The following is a 10268-nucleotide window of genomic DNA, read 5'->3' on the forward strand; positions in this document are numbered from 1 at the left end:
GCGGAGCAGGAGAGCGGAGGGGACAGTGTGAGTGGAAAGCAGTTCTGGCATGGCACAACTCAGCTCCTCGAAGCTTGAAAAATCTGGCAGAAAAGGTCAGACGGGAGTTGATGAAAAAGCATTTGCTACAATGGATTATGCTGCAGGTTCTATTAAATTTATCAAGTAAAAGACCATCTATGTATTTCTTTTCCCTCCAACTTGCACTTTTCCAACCCTTGCTGCAGTGGTACTGGCATGGTTGGGCCAGGATCCCTTTGATCAGACACTCTCTGGCCAAGGCTAGAGACAACTTGGCCCGCGAGCTTTGATCAGGGGATGCTGATGATGCTGATATGGCAATGACTCACTACTTGCCCTATGGTTTTACCATAGCATTTACTATACATCTGGAGGTAACAGAGTCCCATTTCTTCTTAAGGCTCAGTATGCATCCCAGGGATGTGGCTGGAAATCATGTTACATATGTACTTGAAGGGCTACCACAGTCTCAGGCCCGAATTTTTGTCACAAAAATAATATCATAAAAGAGTTAAAGGACCTTGAAGCTAGGCTAGCATCTCACCTCTGGACGCAGCTTTGTATGGAAGAGCCCAGAGAAGGCAGGAACTCACATGATTAATTTTTTTTCCCCTTCTTTCCCAGGCCTTTTCTTTTTGTTCTGCTTTCATGATTTTGAGACATAAAATCAATTGTGCTGTTAATTGCACTTCTTAGATTGAACGTTTTGCTCACAACACTGGTGCAGGGCTGTTCCTACCGACGAACTTTTCATTTCATTGATCATTATTGTTGTATTGGTGTTTCCCCTTTCCCAGTTGCTAAGCCAGCATTCGAAGCTTCATAAATTAGTTTCGATTAGGGTAAGAAATAAGGGACTATAAATCCAGTGAGTTATTGCGTAGTTTAATCTCCAAAGAATATGCACAGAAGCCTGCTTCAGTGAAAGAGGGCAAGTGAGAGCTTGCTTTGCTCCAAAATCTCAGGGCAGTGGCTCTGTCACCACTTCTCCCGGGGAACTGATTCAGGCTCTGGACTGGCCATCCCTGCCACCACCCTGCCACCAGGCACAGCTGATGGGAGCAGGCCAGGAGTTCTCTCTCCCACTCCTTCTCCATTCCTAGCTCAGGAAAGCCCTCTGCAGGTGGGCTCCTTCCAAGGCAGCCACAAGCTTTGCCTGTGCTCAGGGCTAGCGCTGCGCGGATGCTTGGTGCATGCCCTTGGGTGCCCAGCCCAGCTGCGGGGTGGGAACTGGAAGCAGAGAAGATGGTAAAATATTGGAGAGAGGCCGAAGCAAAGATGCAAGCGCTACTGGCCGACTGGCACAGCAGAAGAGATTGAAAGTCTGCATCGGTCGAATACTGAGTAGCACAAGCTGAGCAGACCCAAACCTTCTTCTGAGCCATTGCATAGGCAGCAGTCTCAGGTAGTCCCCCGGCTGGGGCAGGCAGGGAAGCAGGGGTTCCTCTGTGCCCTGAGAACGGCCATGCCAGTTAACCGGGAAAGCTGCCAGGGAGCAGATCCAGAGCAATGCATCTGAGCAGCGAATAAATGACATAAACCGTATTAAGCACAGTAATTCATCTGAGTTTTGTCTGCAAGATGTTTCACAGCGGTGCCCAATGTAAATGAATCAGTATCTGCCAGCGCGCCTTTCCCAGGGGGGCAGCCATTAAATCCGCGCTGAGTCACTGTCTCCCTGTGCTTAACTAGACAATTCAGGATTAAAGGATGTTATATTAAAAAAATATTTTACAGGGTTTGGCCCAAATTCTAGTGTTGGCTGCAGCAATGCTACATCGTACGGTGTGCGGTCACCCTGACGCTGCACCGAAGTAAAAACCCAAATTTAAAGCTAGGGGGGAGCCGGTATTTCCAGCCTGTGAAAAAGGCTCATTGGGAACTCCTGATTTGCTTCTTTGCCATGCACACACACAAATTATTTTCAAGTGGTCAGTTAAAAGGATAAATCTTTAGAAGCAAAAATGGCGAAAACCACCTAGATAGCACTCCTGCATCCCAACGCTGCCCTGATTCCCCTGCTCGGGAAGAGTGGAATTGCAAGGTCTTTCTGAAAGCAAGGGAGACTTTGTGGGGGAGAAAAAGGTTGGGTGGTTTGTGGATTGGTGTGGAACAGTTAAGAAATCACTTGGACTTGGAAATGCAAGAGAAGGGATCGGTTATTCTCATTTGGACTGAAAGCCCCAGATGTGGCCTGGCCATCCAAAACATCAAAGCCAAAATAAAACAACATTAAAGTAAGAATGTAAAGATTTGAAATTTGAAAACTTGCCACAGATCCAGACCACTTTCAAATAGACCTAAATTCCTGGTAGAGAGTAAACTGGTGTGGCATATTATGGTTTGAACTACCGTCATTTATTTGGAGCGAGTGGGCCTGTGCTGATGCCTGCCAGCCCATCGCAGGTACATCGGCGCGCCATGCAGCCGGGAAGATTTTCAACTAGAATGCCGAAAACTGCCTCTGTAGAATAACTTGTTTGACTGCTACGTTTTCCTGTTATCATCTCCATTGTATGGTAGGGTCTTGGATTTATTTTCAAAAGCAAAGTCCAGCAATTATTTTATTTGTGAGTTTAATTTTGATCCAAAAAAAGTAGAAAGATGCAAAAATAGGATAAAATGGAATGGAACATAGAATTAATGTTTTTAAATTAAACCCACAGCTGACCTCTAGTGGCTGTTTGTCAAAATTAGAGTTGTTCCCCTTTCTCCAGGAAATGTCTCTTTTCCTTTTCCTCTTACATTTCTCTGCCAGTTCCAGGCCTTCTTCAGATAGCATCCAAGAGTCTTGCAGCAAAGATAAAAAAGATAAACTCAAATGTTTCAGTTGCTTTAAAACAAATTTTAAGTGCAAGTTTCCAGTTTTTGCAAAATATTTTTTAAGAGATAACTTCCATTTTACTCAAAACACTTTGGATTTTCAATAGAAATTTGTCTTACACAGTTTTCTTTTACCAGGTATTGCATAAAATTGGCTGGTCAGCAAGTAGTTTTCAATAAAACCCCAAATATTTGCTGCTAATATTATTTGTTTGTCTAAGAGTTTTTAATAAGAAGGTTGTGATACGTTTTCCATTAAAACTTTGAAAATTGTATGTGTATCAGTGAAAGTGAAAAAAAATTCATACACTTAGAGATATGTATACAAATGTTTGTAGTTGCAGTGTTTCCTCTCTTCCCCAAATCGTGAAAGCTGGAGAAAGCCCTGTATCAAAACTAGCCAAGACCATGTGGCAAGAAATCATAGAATCACAGAATCGTTTAGGTTGGAAAAGACCTTTAAGATCATCAAGTCCAACCATTCCCCTAACCCTACCATCCCACCACTAAACCATGTCCCTAAGCACCTCGTCTGCCTGGCTTTTAAATACCTCCAGGGATGGGGACTCAACCCCTTCCCTGGGCAGCCCATTCCAGTGCCTGACAACCCTTTCTGTGAAGTAATTTTTCCTAATGTCCAACCTAAACCTGCCCTGGCACAAATTCAGACCATTTCCCCTTGTCCTATCACCCATCACCAGGGAGAAGAGACTGACCCCCACCTCACTACCCCCTCCTGTCAGGCCGTTGTAGAGGGCGATAAGGTCTCCCCTCAGCCTCCTCTTCTCCAGGCTAAACAACCCCAGCCCCCTCAGCCAAGTATCCAAGTATCCTCAAGGATTTTCATGAACTCTTCTTGACAGATCCTTGGTGCCTGGCTCGCTCTCCTCCCGGTAGCCGCCCTGCCTGGCCTGCACTAACATCTCGTGTACTGCTCATGTGCATCTCAAGACCACTCATGTAGCAGCACATCACCTGGCCAGGTCTGCTGTTGAAGGAGCGTTTTCTGAAAGCTGGACATGTAAACCACACCGTGATTTTATAATTTAGCTTGGTAATGCACTGGCACTATTAAGTGCATGTGCTGAATAATTAATTCCATAACTAATTTGGTAACACATTGATACCTCCACCTCATGCGTTAGCCTGGGCTTAGTCCATCAGGTGGGAACAGCCCCATTGTTTTAACATACAATGAGATGGAGTTATGCATTTGTACGGAGCCATGCCAATTCCCAGCCTGTTACTCCACACAAGTCTCCTGGGTAGGGCTGAAAGGGCTCAGTGTGAGCAGCAGCTCAGCTGCTTTGCTCCAGGAGGAGCCCCAGTTGCCGTATGACCTTGGGAACAGCTTCGTCTCTTGCTCAAGTCAGTCCAAAAGTGGCTCTTGTACCTCCTGCTTTCTGAGTCCCCTCCGCCTGTCTGCTGAGGCAGCCCTGGGTGCGATGCCCACGGCACGAGCACCTGAGGTCACTCCTCCACCGCCTGACTTCTCTTACTCTTCGCATCATGTCCGAGCAGAAGAGGCTGCCACGACCACATTAGCCATCCCACGTTTGACGTGGGGTTGTCTGCGATGTCTCTGTTCAGCCATTGATTTGAAACCAAAACCTTAAAGCACTTGCATTCTTCTTGGAGATGGGATGGGTTTCTGGGTTTCTTCACAAAAACTTCCCTTGTTCCTCAGAAAATGCTTAGGCGAAGAGTTTTTGTTCCATCTGCCTTTCTAACTTCAGCGGGGCCCGTGGCTGGCATCGCTTCTGCAGCGGGTCAGAGCGGAGCGTGAGCGCCAGGCACTGACAGGAGTGAGCCCGGCCACGGACATCCCCTCCACACGCACGTGACCCTGCCTGTCGCGGGAGGGAGTCCGAAGGCTGGATCAGCTTGGAGAAGCATGTCAGGCCACGGGACCTGCCCCCATCACCCTGCTCTCACAGCCAGGTGAGCACAGCTCCGCTGTAACAGCGGGGAACAGCTCGGCCCCGTGTCCACGCCTGGGGTGGGACCTCTCTCCTCACGAAAGGTCCACAGAGGGCAGTAACTCCAGTGTAAATAACCAGAACAATCTCCCCATCGAAAAAACAGTCTTCTGAGGTGAGAAGAGAGTTTAGTGTCTTCTCCAAACAGAGGGCGACCTTAGCCATTTTATGGTTTTAGACTTTTTTCTTTAAAACAAGTCATGCCAACTGTCAACACAGTGGTGCAGCTATGAGGGTCTAAGGATGGAAGCGACGCCTTTTAGGGAAGGGCACCTCTGCTTTTCCCAGCTCTATTGCCTGGCATCATAACAGAGTGATTCACAGCAGAGGTGGAGGAACACCAAATTTGTGCTCAAAGGCCATTTGAAGAGCTAAATGCTTCTTCCCCTACTGCATTGGTTTGTGTTTTCTGCCTGGGTGTGTTAAAGCACCGGGGCATTGGCAGGGCACCCTGCATGGGGCGCATAATTCAGACCTCGAGCTTTCCGCAGGGACTGCGGGTTTCTCCGGGTGAAGCCACCACTGCTGTTGTCACTCGCACATGCTGGGCTCAAGGCTGCACACCTTGGGACACCTCTACTCCAGCCGAGCTCCCTCGCAGCCAGGCAAGGCCGGTTCCCAGCCCACGGGGGGCTCAGGCGGGGATGCTCGCGCTGCCCCTGCCCGCCTCCTGCCCCGGTGACACAGCAGCTCCGAGCAAGGGCTGCAAAGGCTCTGGGTGGGCTTCGGATCCAGCTTCCACCGAGAGCCTCGTAGGCTGCTGGCTGGCACCCCTCTACAGATATTGACATTTTTAAAAAGCCAAGGCAACAGAAGTTTCTGAGATGGAGCCTGGATGCTCAATATTTTTCCTGTAACTCGGCCTAAGAAATTGCAGTGGGCCCGTACAAACTCGCAAAATGCTAAAAACTCGCACTGACGTGTGTTTGAGAAGTTCCAAATCAAGTCACGGTAATACCGTATAAAAATAGCTAAAATGGAAAATCATCAACAGAAAAACTGGAGCACTAAATGATCTATGTTATTATTCCCATAGTGATTAACATACTGCATTTTCCCAGCCTGTTGCGATTTATTAGTCCATGTTCTTCTGTATCAGTATCAAATATTATTTCATTATAAAAACTTGTGCGCTTGTTAACAAAAAAAAATCCAAATTAACTGTCAACATATGTTACTTTCACTTTTTCAAATTAGAGTCAGCAAACTGGCTCTAATTAGTTTCCTGATTAATGAGTGGATGGTAAGCAAGAGAATTACATTAAGAACAATTTCCAGTTTACCCTGGTTAGGAGGAGGTAAAAAAATGATTTTTCAACAGGGATCAAATAAATCTACAGAACCTCCTTTTTTTACAGGGCTGTGAAAATATGCAAGGCATCACGTTGTAAATTGCTGCGTAGGTCACTGGAGCAGGATGAAGAAATACTGTTTGCCATATGAAACCGGCTCGTTAAATGAAGATCACAAAATTGTTTGTTGCTATATAAGGCTCATTTTTGCTATAAAAAGAGCAATTTTAATTTACAGGGGCTTAAGGCAATTTTCCATCTAATTTTATGTTTTATAATGTCTGCTAAAACACTGGTGCCTTATTAGTTTGTGTGGTCGAATACATATTGTTTCCAAATTTCAAGGCCATTGATTTATCCTGACCAAAGAAAAACACAGTTACTTTTTCTTCCCAAACGCTAAGAAAAACCCATGCAGATGGCAGTAAGATGAGCCTAAAATTAATGGTAGCACAGATACATCTCTTTTTGTGACCCCTAGAAAACACCACGGTTTGTTCGGCTGTGAGTAACAACGGGTTAACTTCACCGATCAAAGCTATGACCCTTCCTAGGCCACCTTTGCTGTGCAAGGTCACAACTAAAAAACGTAAGACTACAGTGAATTAAATGGCTGTTACAACACTGAAACAGCTGGATAGACATCGGCGCGATTTCTGGAACACCCAGGCTCTATTCTCACCAGCAGAAGTCCTGGCAGCCAGGTTAGACGTGGCTTAAGGCTTCTCATCACCCTGCGGTTCAGAGGCTTCAGGTCCCTGCCACCTCCTTTCCCGGGCATCCGCACGTGGGAGGGTAAGGCCATGGCCCCATTCCCATCAGCCCGACCCTGGGCAACGCTGGCCTCACTGCTCAGAAGAATTGAGCATCCCATTTCTTGAGCATGACACAGCCAAGGAGGACCATAAGCAAAGCATCAGCCCTCCACCCACAGGCTGAATGACTCCCGGGACCCTCAGAAACCTTGGCCATGTATAAACCTCATCTCTTCCAAAAGGCAGCATTGCTTACAAGCTTCCAGCCAGCTGATTTTTTTTTGTTTCTTAACTAACATCCCTTTCCCTGTCCTTATTTCACTAACACATGGACTCTCAAAGCCAAGAAAGCATCTGGGCCCTTTGTGTTTCTTCCCTTGCTCACCATGAGACATTGAGGACAAGGCGTGGTAGACTTGGGGTTGGCTGGGACTTCACAGCAAATCTTCTCTGACAAAACCTTCCTGTTTCTCATCTTTTTCTCTGCTTCCATCTGCACAAGGGCAATGCTGCCATGGAGCCGAAGCCCTATAACCCCACTTCAGATACTCCATACCAACACAAAGCAAGACATTTCCTCCAAAGGCTTCCTCAGCTGATGTTTCTCAGCCACTGGTGGTATATCCTCTCCACTCCAGATCTTCTCCAGCTACATAAGCTTCTGTTCCTCCTTTCTGCATTCACCCCACCTTTTTCTTCCTGCCCTCACTTGTTCTTTCTGTCTTCTCTTTCCTAGCTCTGTCACGACCTTTCATCCTAAACATGTACTAACCTTCTCTAACTCAACAGTTTTATTTTCAGGTTGCATGACTGCATAGGCCGAAGAAAGATTTTTTGCCTAGTGTTGGTGCAATGGGCGCGGGAGAAGCTTGGAAGCAGGCAGCGCAGCAGGCCTGCCTGCGATTAGCAGCTCTGCAATAAACTTGCCTGGATGCGTCAGAGGGAGAAGTGGGCTCTCAGCACTTTGCAAAACCAAACCAGTTGAATCTTCCACCTAAGCAGAGAGAGCCTTAGCAGCTGTGGGAGGGGACAATACCGTGCTTACTAGAAGAACTACTAAGTTGTCTTCCTCCATCCTTTTGACTTCTGAACAGGCACTGAAGCGGAGGGAAGAAAACCCTTTTTGCCGACCCAGCAGCCCTGCTCTGTTAGACGTTTGTGTATGCTGGTCCTGCACAGAAAGGAGAGCTCTCACTAGAAGTCCTGCAGATGACTCTGCCTCGCTTCCATGTGAGTTGGAACTCAGGTGTTGCTGAAGAGGTGGAGCTGGAAACTGCGTGAGGGCAAGAAACCCCTATGTTAGACCTGGTTAGGGGTGACAGTGGCATGGCGAGTGCTGCGGGGCCAGGGGACTGGCTGAAGACATGCGCTCCATGGGGGAAAACTGGGTGCTGGGACAAAGATGCAAGACAGGGGTGTCCGTGGTGGAACGAGGGTCACCGGATGGGTGGCCTTTGCACGTGGAAAGGCTTGCACAGGAATACAACCGCATGCACAACACTTTCTGTGCTGGTGAAGGACCTGGGGCTGCTGGAAACCCACAGAAATTACTTTATTGGTCTTAGAGCGTGTTTTGGGGCAGTATAGGCTGTCTCTAGCTAGTCGGGGACAAATGCTTGTGGACTCCAAGGTTTGTGCCCAAACAGGAGGCATCCCCATCTCTTTTCTGCGGAGAGGAGCACTACAACCGCACTGTGAGCACAGCAACACGTGGTCAGCAAAGCAAGCTCAGGTAGGATGTCCTTGATGGCCAAACCCCAGTAATGCTGTTATCCTAATCAATAGTTTCATCAGAGGTTCCAAGTGATTATCTTTTCTTTCTGTGATCAAAAAAATAGAATCATATAAACATAAAAGGGGACTTAATTTTTTTAAGCTAACGGGGATTTGTGGTGATGAAGAATGATGGCAGAGGCAAAGGCTTTTTCCTGTGCAAGGGAATTCTTGGAGCAGCGTGTACACAGGCCTTCTTGTGGTATTAACATCACCCCATTTGTGCCGAAGCTATGCAAACAGAGACATATAAAGTTGTGCTCCTAAAAACTTAGGTTGCCAATAAATACTTTTACCACTTTTAATTTATACTCTTTGCAACTTTGCCCCCTTGCAGCCAAGCAATCCCAGCAGCCCAGCTAAGCTACCCCGAGGCTGTCGAAGCTATCAGCCATTGCAAACACGGATCGCTTCTGTTCCTCCGAACTCGGCCTGTTGGTCATTTGGGAGGATTTGACTCGGCAGTTTGCAAGCTTCATCTCATGGGCTGGTGACAAAAGCACAGAATTTTTAGCTTGAGTTGACGGCAAGCGGCCTCGTTTGGTGCCTCGGGGGATTTGAGTTCCCACCTTGACCTCACCGCAAATACTGAGTCTATTTGCACAAGGTTACTGCTCTCCTGGTAGTGATCTCCATAGCTCAGTATTAAAAAACTCTCAGTATTAAATAGATTTAATAGGCCTTGCTATATCAAGATACCAACCGGTATTCCATTAAAACGAAAACGTATCTTTAGGCTTCTTTGGAAGCTTACGGGGTTAATGGAAGTTACAAATTCTCACCACACTGAAAAATCAGTGTGAAAAAGCCAGCACTTTTATTTTGGTGCCTACATTGTGCCCACTGGGCTTCATACCTAACGTGTCCAGGGCTTCAGGCAGTATTTGTCTTAAAAAGGTAGAAGCTCTGCCCCAAAAACTGCCTTGTAAATGAGGAGGTGGTTTGGAATAGAGAACTTAGATGTTTTAAAGTTTTTCTGAAAACTTTTGGGTTCAAACTCCAAAAATGTTGTCTGTATTCAGTAGGAGAGAGAAAGGACAGCTGAAGTTCTCCCACCATGCTTGAATAGGGGAGCTGGGGAATTCAAAGGAAGAAAGACATTTGGGATGAAAGCAGGGGAGCTGGCAGCTCGGTCTGCCCAGGGACTGCTGAAACCAGTTCTGGGCTCTTATGCTCATAGTTCAGTGAAGAGGAGAAGTTAGGGGACATTTTACAAGGTGGTGGGCAACCTGGCTTTCTGCATGTCCAAGTGTTTGACTTAGCAAAGCTTTGACTGCAGCTTTAGACTCATACAAGTGACCACACCTCTACTAGCGTAGGGCCACGGGGTGAGGGTTGACGGCTCCCAACACACCACAGTGGCTGTTGGGTGGATGCCTGCCCCCTTTCCCCCTCTCACCCTCTTCCCGCCTCACAGGACACCCAGTTGCAGTTGAATGACACAGCATGGGCCAATGAGGACCTGAAGGAGAACATTGCCATCATGGAGCGGAAGAATGACTTCCTGCAGTCGGAGTTGGAGGAGCTCCGGGTGCTGGGAGAGCAGACCGAGAGGGCCCGCAAGTTGGCTGAGCAGGAGCTGATTGAGGCCAGCGAGAGAGTCCAGCTCCTCCACTCACAGGCGA

This window comes from Egretta garzetta, unplaced genomic scaffold, assembly GCF_000687185.1.
Source record: "Egretta garzetta isolate BGI_Z169 unplaced genomic scaffold, ASM68718v1 scaffold193, whole genome shotgun sequence".
Taxonomy (NCBI): domain Eukaryota; kingdom Metazoa; phylum Chordata; class Aves; order Pelecaniformes; family Ardeidae; genus Egretta; species Egretta garzetta.